A 16,075-nucleotide genomic window follows, 5' to 3' on the forward strand; every position below is an offset into this window, starting at 1 on the left:
TTTGACTCAAGACAATAGATTTTTCAAATTGCTATGAAATCTAGAGGATACTTGAACAAAGGCCTTTGCATCTTAGTGTTAAAATCTGTTTAATGAATTGTTGAAACACTGTTACAAGATTTGATTTCCTGATATTTTCTTTCCCCAAAAAAGTCTCAAGAATATATGAAAGTCAAACTTAAACCAGTTTATATGTAATATATTATTGGGAAATCTATTATTATTATTATTATTATTATTATTATTATTATAGCAGGTTGTTGTGTAATTACAATTATTTATCTCTGCACCTAAAACAACTTACCAATAAGCAGACTAAGGGCCAATTTATGCCCAGCAAAAAAGGGGAAGAGTGTTTATTCTACAGTTTATTGTCTGTTTAAAGAAACAGAACAAAGTGAAAATTTAGGGCAACTGAGTTTTAAACATATTTTCATGTTACTGTGTTGGCTGGTAAGTCTGATTAGTGTTAAAGCAAAACTGGTCTTAGAAGAATGCAAAATCCTTTATGTTTAGAAAAAAAATCAGTATCTTTTATGATTTATCCAGAGCATAGACCAATACAAGTAAAATATAATATGTTAGACTAATCATTGTATTTTGTTTCTATCTGGTTCGTTCTCAGATACTTGGGAAGAAAAATAAGTGGGAGGATAAATTAAGTTGTAAGAGGAAGTTTATATGAAGAAAATCTTGAAAATTCATTATTCATTCAAGTAATATTTACCAAACTTTAATAATGTGCCAAAGCATGATTTAATAGTGGTTTTGCCAAAACATTTGCAATTTCTCCTGGCACCTTTTTTAAGCACTTGGCACATAGCTTGCACAATGTATACCCTCAACCAAAACTGAATGAATGAATGAATGAATGGGACAAAGAGAACAGTGGGTCTTTTCCTGTCTTGTAGAGAGTAAAATCAATAGAGATGACACTGTTTCCTAAAAGATACTATTGCTTATTTAACATTGCAGTTTTTAATTTCTTGATTATATATTATATGTATTATACACTTTAGCCTGTATATTACCTAATCTCTATTTTATTTAATGATTTAGATTTTATTCTAAAACCAAATGAAATTATTTTATTAGTGCGTAAAGTGTATGTGGTAAATAGAATTAAGATCCTAGAATAGGCAAAAGATGTGATAACAGGCTTTGATTATAAGTTGTTGTGTTGGGGGACCTTATGCATTCATGACATATTTTAATCCACAGAAGTTGAAAGGCAAGACCTACTACAAATTTTAAAGGACTTGTGGAAAACAATTTTATGCAAATTTGTCCATCATTTATGAGGTAAGAGATGATCTTTGTTGTCATTTTAAAAATATAATATTGATTAAAATTAAGTTTAGGAAAAAGAATTGAATTAACCAACATCCAAACAAATTTTGAGAAACAAAAAGAAATCAGAAAACATCATATCTTCTATGGAAGGGAAGACAGTGGTCTTGTCTGGTTATGTTCAAACTAACTCTTGAGAATCATAATCCAATCTCAACCATACAGCCCTGCCTGCATTTAAATTCTGATTTTTAAATTTCTTATCCTATATGTGTAACATCTGGTATGAACACTGAAATCTTTACTTTCATTTCAAGCATAACGTTCCTGAATTCTACCATCAGGACTCCCCCTGTCTTCTGCTACTTCCTACCCTTTTCTTGTCCTTCCTTCCCACTCTCCCCCGCTTCACCATGATAATCCATTGATCCTACTCCATCACACAAGGGCTTTTAGAAATTCCAGGGTCCTTGACCTGTTCTTCAGACCTTCTGTTCCAATCCGTACCGTCAACATTTTAAAATAGATTCAAAATGGAAAAATTCTTCCTTGGGATAGGTAGATTCAAAAGTACAGCACTTGGAGCTAAGACTTCTTTGCTCATGATTCCTTCTTCGTAGAAGAGTTAATGTTACTGAGGGAAGGTTCAAAAGGAAAGACAATGTTGTATCCTATTTCTTAAAACTCAACACCTCTTATATCCTTATCTTTCACTCTACCCTTCCTGTCCTGGCTACTATATCTGAGCTAACTGATGCCCAGAAATGAGGTCAGAGCAACTTCTAATGCGAGAATAATATGATCAAGGATCAAGGAGGAAGAATAGTGTATTCTTTGAAAACCACTCTGCAGCTTTCACAGCAGCATAATTAATGATTAATGAGCTGTCCTTTTGTTTGTGAGGATAATACCACTGGCCCAAGACTGGACATTCCTTTCGAATTATTGTTTTGGAAGTGGGGAATGACTGTACAGAATCTTCCACAGCTCATTGATCATTTGCTTTTTATCAAGCAAGTTACAGGTTGGATGCCTAGGATAAGAGAAGTCCATGACCATTGAGAATCTGTATTTTTTAAATGCAAGGGTGGTGTTGGTTCAAATTTTTTGCTGGTTTCCTTTTTTATTTCGTCCTTGGAGACTCCTGTTTTCTTTCTTCCTTGCTTTTTCTTCCTCTCCTCTTTTGAACTTATTTTTTCATTCTTCACGTTTTGACACCACCTCATCATCACATGTTTTCCTCACTTCATCCAAAATGGATTAAAGCTTTCATAGCATATTAATAATCAAGGATTTTTGCATCAAATATTTCTTATTTGTGTACATAGAATTGTCTTTCAGTAGACTTGATCAAACAAGGTGGGCTTTAAGACTTTATACTATATTTCACAATCAAGTCTTGAATTTTTCAGTTAATCTTGACAGACAAAAATCTCATTCCTATCTTAATACTCAAGGTGAAAGTATTATATTACTAATAATTTTGCACCTGAACATACTATATTAGTATCGAATCACACAACTGAAGTATGAAATCCTATTAAAACTTGTTTTCCCTTCATTACACAAAAGACAGCATTGACAGCGTATTTTGTCAACATTGAATACTGTGAACAAAAAGTGCTAAATTACATTTTTAATCCATGACATCACCTTGAATAACATGGTGCTCAGAATTCATCTCAATATTATGGGGAAATAGTAGAATGCTATGAACAATCTATATTAGTGAGTAACTCGTGGCTGAAGTTTCAGGGGACATCTGTAGCTAAAAAGCTTTTCTCTGCTATCCATAATACAGTGATTGAAAACCTCTCTTTCAACTACATACCTCCCACCCTCATTTTAGCAGTCTGTGAAATTTCCTTTGCATCATTGAAATACACTCTAAATGGGGTTTTCTTTGAAGACCACCCAGAAGCTACAGCTGGTGTAAAATGCAGCTGATTGGTCCAATTTGCATTCATATTTAGTCCAGAGTGCAACTAGGCCTACGTGCCTTTACTTAGGCCTGTTTCCTGTGGGTCAAATGACAAGAAGAGCTGAGAGATCCCTCAGCTTTCTCTAAGTTCTATCTAAAGTTATGATGACCATATAATTTATCACCCAAGCTGAATATTTTCCAGAATTAAAAAAGGTGCTACTAATAATGATACTTCAAGCAAACTGAGTCTTCCAGTGCAAGGAACAGGCTTATGGGAAAACCCATGAAAGATCAACAATCATAGACTCCTTTGCCCACAATGAATTGACATCAGTCTACTGGACATTACCAAGGCATTGACATTTCACTAGTAACATACGCTGATCCATATTGCTGTGGTTTACAGATGGTGATTAATTGTTATTAGTATATGATTGCAACCTATGTTAGGCTATCTTTCCTATATCATAATTTAGTTTAAAAAAATACAATATAAAAATGTTTAAATACATTTTAATTTCCTACTATTTTTTCCATAGCACAGCACTTTTGCCTAATTTAAACTCTACAAAATTAATTAAGAATAAATTCTTTCTCACTTTTTTCTCTTTCCATATCGATATGAAGGTATGGCTAGGAAATACCATGAATTAACCAAAGCTTTTTTAAAAAATCTCTTTAGTCTCCTCTCCATACCCTTTGCATTCTTTTACATTGTGTCTTCAAACACCTCATATGTTTGGTGTGGGTTTGGGAGGGCTTTTTGTTTGTTTTTCTACAAGCCAGGGAGAATTAAATTATTAAACGAGTCAGTTTAAAATGTCAACAGAAAATTCTGTTTCTTCCTCTTCATTGATCCTGGGCCTTTTCAAACCTCATCATCCAAAATGTATCTGCATACTTCATTTTCTGTTGTCTAGAATGAAGTAACTAAACTGGAGCTTGACACTAACAGAAAGTGATTTTAATGGAGAAACAAAGCCTAGAATTGTTAGCAGTACAGGAAGCTGCTTTCTGGTGACAATATGCTACTCTATGATAACTATACACATGTGCTATTGCGACACATTATACAAAGCAAGACTGATTATATACAGAGGACACCGATCTAATAATATTAATGACAATGAGAGCCAAGTTTCTCAGTGTTAGGGAAGGAAGTTATAATAAGAAAAGTGAGAAATCTAGAAAGAAGCCTTGAGTTTGAACTGGAATTGGAGATATCAATATAAACTTATGATTTTAAACATATGCATATAGATACTAAAGAAGAGATTAAAAGTGTGCTTAGTGCACATTTTATATTTATATTTATACATAGATTCCCTAACTCCATCCACTGAGAGGTACTAACAACAAGTAGCAACATCTACATTAGATGAGTTTATACATAATACCATGATGCACTAAAACAAATACAGATTCCTTGGAGAAATGCCTGATTCCTGATCACTACAGCTAGAAAGGATCCCTCTAACCACTGAATCCTTGTGGAGTTTTATGCTAATGAAGTGATAATAATGCCAGCACACTGTGCCACAGGTATTTGCATAGCCATTCCCCCATAGGACATGAACAATGTCCTTTAGATCTTTCTGAATGCTTTGGAGCTCAGTGCCTCCTGAACAAAATAGATTCCCAATAAATGACAGTGGAAGGAAGGAAGGAAGGAAGAAAAGGAGGAAGGAAGGAAGGAAGGAAGAAGGAAGGAAGGAAGGAAGGAAGGAAAGGTGAGTTTAATATGAATTTAATAAAATGTGCTCAACATACTTCTCATGCATAGGATATTGTGTTAGAAATAAAATATTGCCAAAAAGACGATATACCATAGCATGAGACAAAAATTTCCAACAAGTAAATAAGATTCTGAAGATAAATCTTGAAGACTTACCTTGTTGATCTCCAGCGAGGTACCATTCTTGGTGTCATTTGACAGTAGACAGAGAAAGAACCCACTCAGGCACCTTTTATACCATTCTACTTAAGAATTTCACTACCTACTTTCCCAACTGCCCAACTATTTAGCACCTCTCTTCTTATTCCCTTGAGAGGAGATTTCAAATCTTCATGGAAATAAAAACAAACACTCCTCAAAATCTTTGATAACTCTTGGTATAGATTAGGTTTTAGATACACCCATCCCATGCATTACTCATTTTGATGAAAAACAATTAAGATAAGTAGCACCATGGGGCACCTGGTCAGTTAAGCATCTGACTCTTGATTTTGGCTCAGGTCATGAGATGGAGCCCTACATCAGTTCCATGATGGGCATAGAGCCTACATAAGATTCTCTCTCCCTCTCTCTCTCTCTCTCTCTCTCTCTGTCCCTCCCCCACTTGTTCTCTCATTCTCTCTCTCTCTGTCAAAAAAAATCCATAAAAAAAAGATAAGTAGCACCAGGGCTAATCATAAATGGCACAATTTTCCTTTCTACTTGCTATTTTATGCTGCTACCACTTAATCATAATTTTATTCACTACAATGATCACCAAGTATTTAAATGAAATTGTGGAATATCAGGTATAATTTTTATCTGTGAAATACTAAAATTGAGTACAGATGCTCTATGCACATCCAGTCACTTTTAAGCAATGTTTGTATTTCCTAGTGAAATATAAGATGATCCAGTTTGCCCGAGTTTCTATAAAAGTGTATGCAGAGGGGCACCTGGGTGGTTCAGCCAGTTAAGCATCCGACTTCAGCTCAGATCATGATCTTATGGTTCATGGGTTCAAGACTGGCACCGGGCTCTGTGCTGACAGCTCAGAGCCTGGGGCCTGCTTTACATTCTGTGTCTCCCTCTCTCTCTGCTCCTCCCCTGCTTGAGCTCTGTCTCTCTCTGACTCTCAAAAATAAATAAACATTAAAAAAAATTTTAATAAAAAAATTTTTTAAAGTGTATGCAGAGAATATTGGACAAGAAGTATAATATCCATCTTTTATGGGTTAAGGCCAAATGAAGGAAAATTTGATAGACCTTATGATATTATAGCTATATTTCTGACTTTAGGCCATACTTGTAAAATGTTGATCAAAGAGACATTGGGTGTTATAAACTCCTTCTTTTATAATTGGAGAAACTGAGAAATGGCAAGTTTCATCATCCCAAAAATAATTTGGTACAAAGTTTAAGTGAGCCTATTATTCTTTCCACTACATTATACATTGGTTTAATACTGGTTTTGCATGTGCTATTTACCTTAGATCCATGGTCACTTGAAAACCCTTTGCCAACATAAAAAAATCAGGACTGACTTGTACCCAGTATATATAGATTCTTTCATATGTAGAAGGTCTGTGATAAATATATATTAATTTGATTTGCCTGTTTAACTTGCAGCTATCGTTATATCTTCATGGTTGATATCATGTTTGTTCATGCTGCAAAATAAAAATTATTTGAAGCTTTCCACTTCTAAATATTTTATGAAATGATCAATATACTTTTTGTGGTGAAATACAAAAGGCAATGACAACCAGACCTACCAGTAAACCATTTTATATTTTACTTTAATTATCACTCACAAATCTTTAATTATGAGTATAAAGAAGACCTACAAAAATAATTGCCAGCACTTTCCTTTTGATTGTCTTGTGTAATTTAAAATCAATGTTAAAACTAAATAAACATTAAAAAAATTTTAAATCAATGTTAATAATTAAGTTATATTTTAGAAATGTAAAACATCTGGGAAAAGACAGTCATCAAATATTATCTTGCAAAAATGCTGCTTTGTTAAGCATTTTGAGATGTAATTTATACTGTCCTCTCTGTCAACTACGCTCATCCCTGTCTCTCCATAGAAGGTTTAATAAAATTATGGAGACAGCCAATTTATGCAGAATTTCCTATGTATCTATTCAACTACCAGAATTACTTGGCTAAATTAGGGCCACAAACACAATACATAAATCATGAGGTTGTTTTGAGGACTTCTCTTCAGCTGCATAAAATGGAACAATTTATCTTTTTATTTAACCAATAGAAAAATCATACAGATCTTTGGATTAATTATTCTTGTCATGGACATCAGTAACGAATCTCTTGCATCAGTTCCCTGTTTCTACATGAAATGAATTTAAAGTTTTTTTGCCTTGAAATTGTCTGGGTTGTTTTGTGCTTATTATGATATACCTAAGTCTAACTAAGCCCAGTGCCTAGCACAGAGTAAACATAAAATATAATTGGTAGAATTATGTTGGATGCTTACCTCAGCATTTATAATCCTTTTGGTATTAAAATATGTGTATTGATATTAAAGTACTGGGCAGATAGATGAAATGGTGCATGGTTGGATAGATTACATATATATCTAGATATATGTATACATATACATATCTAGATATATATATGTATATGTATATATATCTCTAGATATGTATATGTATATATCATTCATCTTTCAAAATATGTGAGGCATTAAATATCTATTTATAATTATTATATCCCTTAGTGAGTTCAACAATAATCTCTGCACTATTGACAAATATTTTAAGCTCCAGCCATCTTATTTCAAGCAATAGTAAAATTCCAGTGCAATAAATAATTTGTATAGTTTCATAGGGGGTCATTGTGCTGGCATTTGATTTTGATTCCTAAATATTGGTTTATAACTTTTAATGTGTATTTAGATATCAAAATGGTAGCATTCCCAACATCTCTTGGAAAAAGTTCTATTAAGGAACATAGATTTTGAATGCTAATTCCCATTCTGTAAGTAATATACCAGATGATCCTGACTGAATTCATTAATTTTTTTTTCTTGCTGTTGGCTGGGACCATTTTGGAGGCCATTTATATGACTCCAGGAGAAATAGATAAGCCTGTCTTATTGATTTGTCCTAACTTCATGTATATTAAGTTAGAGACCTAAAAGATAATAAAAATTTCTGGCAAACACCAATATTCATTTTTTCTTACTCTTAAGGTAATAGATGATTTTCTAATTATTTTAGTCTTAACCTAGGCCCCCTTCCCCTTGTTCTTATTTCAACCATTATTATTTAAAATCTTTAGAAAATGTATTAACATTAATGTTAATAGAATGTAATAGTCAATAGAATGTAATAAATATCATATAATCTTTCTTTTGATTTTGCATGTTTTAGGCCATCTAGGTTATCTCTGTCAACATCAATGACTTTATAGAGGATGACAGATATAGAAGGTGTAGACATGTGCTGATCTTATAGAAGTACTGGACACGTCCTGAGTAAGGCAAACATTCTAGGGTGACTTTTTAATTTAGCTTTCTGACATCAGCTTTGTTGACTTGATTCTTTGCCAGAAAAAGACAGTTATACTTTTAAACTCCCGTTCATTAACAATTCTGGCTAGATAAAACCAATGTCTTCTTAAAAGAAACTGCATATGAATAAACCTGCACTGTGTTAGTTTCATTTACTTCTAGTTTTGTAATAAGTAAAACAACTATAATTAATTAGACAGTATCTATAAAGACTCCTAAACTTAAATGGAATTTAACCAAGGCTATTTCTCATGCTATTAAATAAAAAATTATTCTATTAAAAAAAAAATGTTAACAAATCAGCCAAAGCCTTCAAAGAGAGTATTTCTATTTTATCCATGTCAAGATATAATAAGTAAATTTATTTCATATGCCGTAGAAAGATAAGGGAAAATCTCTGGTTAACATTGAGAATCAAAATTCAAATACATCTTCCAGGATCACTTGGTCTTTTCTGGATCTTGCTCTCTTCCCCTTATATGTGCATGGATCAGCTGATCACAAATGGTCTTGAAATCAAGGACTTCTGAACACTAAGGAAGCAAATTTGGGCCTTGGATCACAAGTATTCACACTCACAACAGGGAGAAACTAAAAGAGAACAGGGTCATACAGCTGCAGAAGGAAAAGCTTTTTGAAAATTCCAAATATATGTTGAAAACACGAAATAAAACCACGTGATTCTGTTTTTGAGGCTACTAATTATCATTCTAAGATCATTACTGAAAAATTATTGAACCAAAAGCATGTTTAATGTATTTTTATTGTTAATTCATGTTGAACCACCTGGTAGAAAATCCTCAGAATGATCTCCATTTCTGCTTGCCCAGGAAATACCTGGGTTGAAGAAAAGTCAACTTCATCAATAAACATATGTATGCATGTGCCAACATAAAGGTGGCAAACTATTAGATTCTCTCAAATCTGTACAAAAACAACAAAGTTAGCAGCATACTGAGCTCCCTAGCTGTCTGAGTTTCCCACACTGGGGTTCTTTTACTGACAAGAAGCTATGATTTGTGTTACCAAAAAATGTCAGCTCCTAATTCGGATGGAGCTGAGATGAATTATACATAGGTCATTAGAAGCGGTGTGGTCTACAGTGAAAGGGATCTCAACAAAATTCAACCACTGACATGCTGAGTGCTTTGAATAAATCAATTAGCCATCTGCCTTGATTTAAGCATTGAAAAATGGGGGTGCGTAGAGAACTACTTATTAATATATGCCTGTAAATTATTTTGAACTTCTCTTAGCAAAAACATCATACAAAAAGAAAATATTCCAAATCATCTATAGTTACCATTATTTAATTTTCTTGTGGACTAAAATGTTTCTCCTACATTTTGAGTCCCTGTTGCCCAGCTGTTCCTGCTGATTTATTTTCTAAATGACCACTTCGAATGATTTTTTGGTCATCTCTTATAGGATATTGTATATCATTCCCTATCTAGAAAACACAAAAAAGAAGTAGGGGGATGAGGAGTGGGGGTGGGGGATGTGGTCTGCATCACTGTAACATTTATGTCAAGCAGCAGGGAAGTCCCACTTAAGGAGGGCACAGTTACTTCCCTTTATAGGAAATTTTATACTCCGTAAGAGAGATCTAGGCACAGGCTAGGACTGGGACTAAGAACAGGAAAAAAATGACACAGAACACTCTAGAACCATGAGACAGACTGTGATAGATATTTCCACTAAGAATCCAAATAGCCAGGTATTACAGAGTTCTTAAGTTCTAAGTGGAGGAACCATTGAGCTACAATGGCAGTCAGATGAAATCCAAAATCCTGAAAGTAGTAAAACCAAAGAGAATCAAGGTCACCTATCAAAAGCAGTGACACTGAGAATAATGCCAAGCGTTCTAGTAGACTCTCATGGACCCAGCTATCTAACAGACACATTCTACTGGTAACAGAGAAATGCAACTGAGAATAAATGTAATCTGTTTAAAAAAAAAAAAAAATGCATCATCTCCCCTGGGAAAGTAGCTCAAAAGACATACTTGTTTATATTGTTTAAATCTATCACAACCAAAACCCCATCTTGCATATATCATCAAGCAAAATAAACAGGCTTTTCTAGGATACAAACTTCCTATGAAGAAATATAGCTAAGACTGGCAATAATATGAACCCATGAAGAGGAAGATTATTCCTATATTCCCAACTCACCTTCCTCAGAGATCTTTGAGAGAACACTGTATGAGGAGAGAGACACCATGAGGATTGACATTGCTGAAGAGACTCCAGTAGCAAAAGCTATTAAAAACTAAACCATAAGCAGGGAGACTCAATCTGAGCCACAGAAGAAAAATAAGACAAATAAAATTTTCATAAACCAAAGTCTGCTTGTCTTGGACATTTTGCAAATGGAAAACATTATATTAAATCTTAAGTTATTTATCTAAGGTTGATACTTTACATTTTGAATTTACACCACCACCATTTCATAACATCAAAGCAAGTCTGTTTAAACTTTTCTTCCCTCATCCTCATACCAACATGAAAGCTGAATAGGAAAAACCAATCTGGCCAACTGTAGGTAACTTAATGTATTCTTGTCCATATTTCAAAATGAACTGTCAGGACTGTGGAGAGAGAGGGGAGAGAGGAAAGAGTGCATCTAAAACATAATAGTGAACAATGTATACCTGTTGAGGATCTGGTCAAGAATGACCAGCAGCTGACCATTAAAGCTGCCACCCGTAATTGAAAATATTGAAGTTGCCCAATTTTGAGCACTCTCATCCATAGCAAAAGCCCATGGAATGCCAGCTGTCATTGTGTTGGCGCAGGCAGTATTGTTTCTTCTCCTGCCAGGCACACACGTCTCATTTGCTTCCCCCAGTTATTTTTCCAAGCCAACCAGCCCTCCGGACAGCTCTCCTTGCTGTATCTGAGATGCAGTCTTTTGAGATTTCCTACCTAACTTGACTTCAGTATACTTCAGTGGGAATAAGCTAAAATTTACTAGACATTAGAAGAAGTTTTTGTTATTGTTGTTATTATTCTAAAGGTAATATAAAAAAGAGGCAGGGCCTCCACCTACAGCCATGTGGCTTAGACTGCATACCACACAATACCATGCAACTCCATGGGATGACATTGATATGGACTATGATGTCACTGGTGCCTCCAAAAGTTGTAAAATTCAGTGGCTCTATCCTGTGGCCTATTACAGTATAGAGAGTTTAACAATCAGATAAAACCTGTTTGTTCTTCTCAGGCATCTTCCTAGCATTCTTCCTAAAAACTTATGTAAATCTCTTTTTTATTTTCAAGGTATACAAAGAATCTCTGTACAATACGATTTCTATATTCTTTCATGATACATTATTAAAAGAACTAAAGAGGGAGAAAATCTTAAATATCTGATTTTCTTTACCAAAGAGAACATTTCAAAAAGAAAGAAAGGTGTTTAGTTTTGTTTTTCAGCTGGTATATTCACCAGAATTCAACAAGAATATTCTTTTTTTTTAATTTTTTTTAATGTTTATTTATTTTTGAGACAATGCAAGAGACAGAGTGCAAGTGGTGGAAAGACAGACAGAGGGAGACAGAGAATCTGAAGCAGGCTCCAGGCTCTGAGCTGTCAGCACAGAGCCTGACGCAGGGCTCAAACTCACAAATTGTGAGATCATGACCTGAGCCGAAATCGGACACTTAACCAACTGAGCTACTCAGGTGCCACAAGAATATTCTTTATTAATGTTGTAAATAATGTTGTAATGTTGTAATTAATGTTGTAATTAATGTTACATAGTCTTCACTATGTTATTAATTCATCAAGTTAAATAATTTTAGACTTAAATTGTTCTTTTTACATCTACTACTCTTAAAAAGACAAGAAAATGATTGAATTTTTATTGGATTTAGTTTGCCTTTTTCCCAATCATTAAATGTGGAACAATTGTTTACAAGTGCTGTTGTAAATCTAAAAATGTCAATCTTGGGGCGCCTGGGTGGCTCAGTCGGTTAAGGGTCTGACTTCGGCTCAGGTCATGATCTCACGATCCGTGAGTTCGAGCCCCGTGTCGGGCTCTGTGCTGACATCTCAGAGCCTGGAGCCTGCTTCAGATTCTGTGTCTCCCTCTCTCTCTGCCCCTCCCCCACTCATGCTCTGTCTCTCTCTGTCTCAGAAATAAATAAACATTAAAAAAAAATTTAATAAAAAAATAAAAATTAATTAATTAATTAAAATGTCAATCTTTATGATTGTCCTCTATTATATTTAAAAAGTGAAGGCCCTTGGGAATGATGTATGTCCTTCTCCTATTCCCCCAAGCAACACTGAGAAGAAAAAAGTCCCAAATATATTTTTAAAAATCTCACCAATACCCTCCCCCCCCAATCTGAAGGATGTGGTCTGGCGAGGAGAAAGCATGACAACACAGAGGATATACAATGTCCTTCTAGATTTGAAACCCTTTTCCCCACAATAGATCATAACACACCAGAAGCCAAAAGTACTCCCTAAATTACAATTTGGTTTTCTCTCACTTAAAATTAAGCAGGAAAGACTCATGTAGTGACTTACCAAAAATAATTGAACCCACTGCAAATGCTTAGCAAAACTGAATCCTAAAAGGGGAAAATCAAGAACACACTAAAAGGTTAATCAACTTGGTAAAAGAAAATTAGAAAGCCTGTGTGAAGATCACCTGCTTTTTGCAATTAAATAGCACCAGAATTACCTGGAAGACTTCTTACATTTTTACCTTTACTTTCAGCTCCACAGACAGTGGAAGCAAGGCAGAGAGGCAACTGGAAAGAGAGAGATGGATGAGAGCTGCCGGAAATGAGAGCTTAGCAGAACAGAATGTGAAATCCAAGGACGTTTTCCAAGAGGTAGGGATAAAGATCTGATAACAATGACCTCTATGAGGTACACTGGGGAGTTCCCATAGCCCAGTACACTCCCCTGACTCAGGACCCTCTGCTGTGTTTCTCTTGCCCCAACATTCAGCCCCATTGGACGGGTCCTGAGAAAACTTAAGCCTGTCTATCTTCTTCATGTGCCCATTTGCCCTTTAGGAAGGCTCTTGAATGTTTGACTCTCACCAAATTACGGAGCACAGCTAACTGCTGGCCCCTCAATCCTTGCCTCACCAGCCGAGGAAACACACCAGCCTGACTCCTGCCTTCAGTATTTTCTGAACAGGAGGTGAGCACAAGTCTCCTCATGTTGCAAACAGCTTTGATTTAATGGATGGTTCTTTTGTGTCCCCCTCCCCCCACTTGCCTTGAGGAAGTGGGAAGGAACTACCCTCTCCTATCCTTTTCCTTCCCATGAGTGAGAGGGAAAAAAATGCCACAGTACTCCCCACTCCTAAAAATTCTCTTTAAAGAGCTCAGCTGATACATTTCTAGCCCTTTTTTTAAGTTTACTTCTATTTATTTTGAGAGAGAGATAAGAGAGAGAGAGAAGGAAGAGAACTCACACTCATGAGAGTGGGGGAGGGGCAGAGAGAGAGAGAAGAGAATCCCACTGATAGTGCAGAGCCTGCCACAGGGCTTAATCTCACAGACCAAACTCATGAACCATGAGATCAGGACCTGAGCCAAAATCAAGAGTCAGATGCTTAACCGACTGAACCACCCAACTTCTCCTCTAGCCCTTTTTAATATAGACTAGAGTTGAGTGATGTTCACAGATCTATATGATCGCATATTAAGTGTGTGCTGCAAAGATATATCTAGTCCATCGATTCAGACCATGAAGTACTTATCATCCAATGGCCTCAACTTTGAGATTTAGCCAATGTTCTGAACTATTTACTTTTCTATCCTATTTACTTTATGTTACATGGTACTTGAAATATTTTGTTTATAACATTTGTTTGTGGCCCCATATTTTGGCTTAGTCTAACATTTACTAAACCAGAATGCCTTGTTGTTCTTCAAAGATTGGAAAAAAATGATCTACCTACATTTTAGTCTCACAGAGGGGCCATGATTTGATTCTTTTGGTTCAATGATTCACAGAAATGTCAAACAAGAATTTTTTTATTAGTTAAAACAACCAATTTTTGCTAAACTTTAATTTTAATGTCATGAAATTAAATATTTCCCCATAATTTCAGATTTTCTTTTAAAATATCAAAAGAGGTGAGATATGGCTAGGCCTATTAAATGTATCTTCTAAATGCTGTGCTTTTCTTTCAAAACCAAAGTGTCCACCCTTCTGTCTGGAACACAGTATGAATGCTCATATCCACAGACTTGCAGATAGCTTTGGAGGCAAAAAGTAAGAAGCATATCATTGTAGGGAGAACTTGGATTCTAAATTGTGTGACTTTTGGCAAGGCACTCAATTTCACTAGGCTACACTTTTTAAAATATACAGTTGATGCCCCTCAAAACCCATGTTTCCCTCTTCTTTCTAGATGCACAACTGAACTACATTTCCTAGCTTCCCTTACAATTAAATGTGGCCATGTGGCTGAGTTGTAATCAATAAAATGTGAACAGAAGTGATGTGTGCCTTGGAGGTTTTATCCCATGAAAAGGTCCCAGATACACACCTCTATGTTCTCTCTTCTGGCTGGCTAGAAAGGAGATGACCCTCAGGGAGACTATGGCAGCCCTGCTTATTGGACACAAACCTTTGTGCCTTCTCAGAATGTCTGATTATCTCATTCTTTCCAAAGATAACAGTCACTGGCTGGACCACTCTGCAGCTGCCTTATACTGGTGCCATGGATAAGTTCTTCAAGCTAGCTGGAGCTCTGGGTGAATCTTTGTGCCTGCAGGGCCCTGTGGCCCAGTCATGCCCCTTATTGCTGTCACCCTCTCCACTTCTGCATGAAACACCACACTGAATCTGCAGAGGTTGGCTTCCTAAACAGTCACTGCAGGCCAGACCACACAACCTAGAAGTACTAAGGAATTAGAGCATGAAACTTGACCACTGAGAAACGTGAAATAGGAAGACCAGCCTTGGGATGGAGAAATAGCTCCACATTAAGAGAAGCCCTTTCTGCTGAGTTTCTTTTCTTCTAGCATGTGTTGAAAAAAATGTCTAAGGGGGATTTTCCACTGCTCTCCCTCTCCCGAACCCAGCTGCCTTATTATGCCTTTTTTCTACTTATCCATTGTGTTTAATGTACTTCTTTACATTTTTTTATATATGTTTCTAGATGCCTGCCTTCTTATATGGTCTACTTCTATTCCAGAGTGGTGATATTCCAATCCATGTATATTTTAGAAAGGAGGCAAGTATTATATATTATTTTTCATGAGTTGGCTCTTCCCCTATGCTTGAAGGGTCTGTTTGGTTAGCAGTAAAGTGATGGAGAATATATTTATCTTAATACTCAGACTATTTGAAGTAGGAAGAGTGTGATGACAACTCTAGGTCAATAGCTTTAAAAACATGCACTCTAAATGAACAAAAACTTCCCCTGTTGTGAGAGGGGGATGAATTTAGTAAAAAGAACAAGGACATAGATAACTGTGCTACTCATCTGATTCTGCAAAAGGAGTGCCTGAACTCCCCAAAAGTACTCGAAGCAGATTTTATTCCTCACAGGTGTTATATGTATCCTTTGCTTTCTTCCTGGGCCCTCTTTACACCAAGCTTCTAATTTTGTTTTGTGTCCAAATTT

General features: G+C 35.6%; 1 long non-coding RNA gene across 1 annotated transcript; it reads left to right on the top strand.

Annotated features, from left to right (window-relative positions):
- Nucleotides 1-11,660: 11,660 nt before the first annotated feature.
- On the top strand, nucleotides 11,661-15,686 carry LOC122223148. Its single transcript, XR_006204083.1, has 3 exons — nucleotides 11,661-11,750; nucleotides 13,199-13,316; nucleotides 15,608-15,686. It is a non-coding gene; the product is annotated as an uncharacterized LOC122223148 (long non-coding RNA).
- Nucleotides 15,687-16,075: the final 389 nt, after the last annotated feature.

The sequence above is a fragment of the Panthera leo genome, chromosome A1, assembly GCF_018350215.1.
Source record: "Panthera leo isolate Ple1 chromosome A1, P.leo_Ple1_pat1.1, whole genome shotgun sequence".
NCBI classification, from domain to species: Eukaryota; Metazoa; Chordata; class Mammalia; order Carnivora; family Felidae; genus Panthera; species Panthera leo.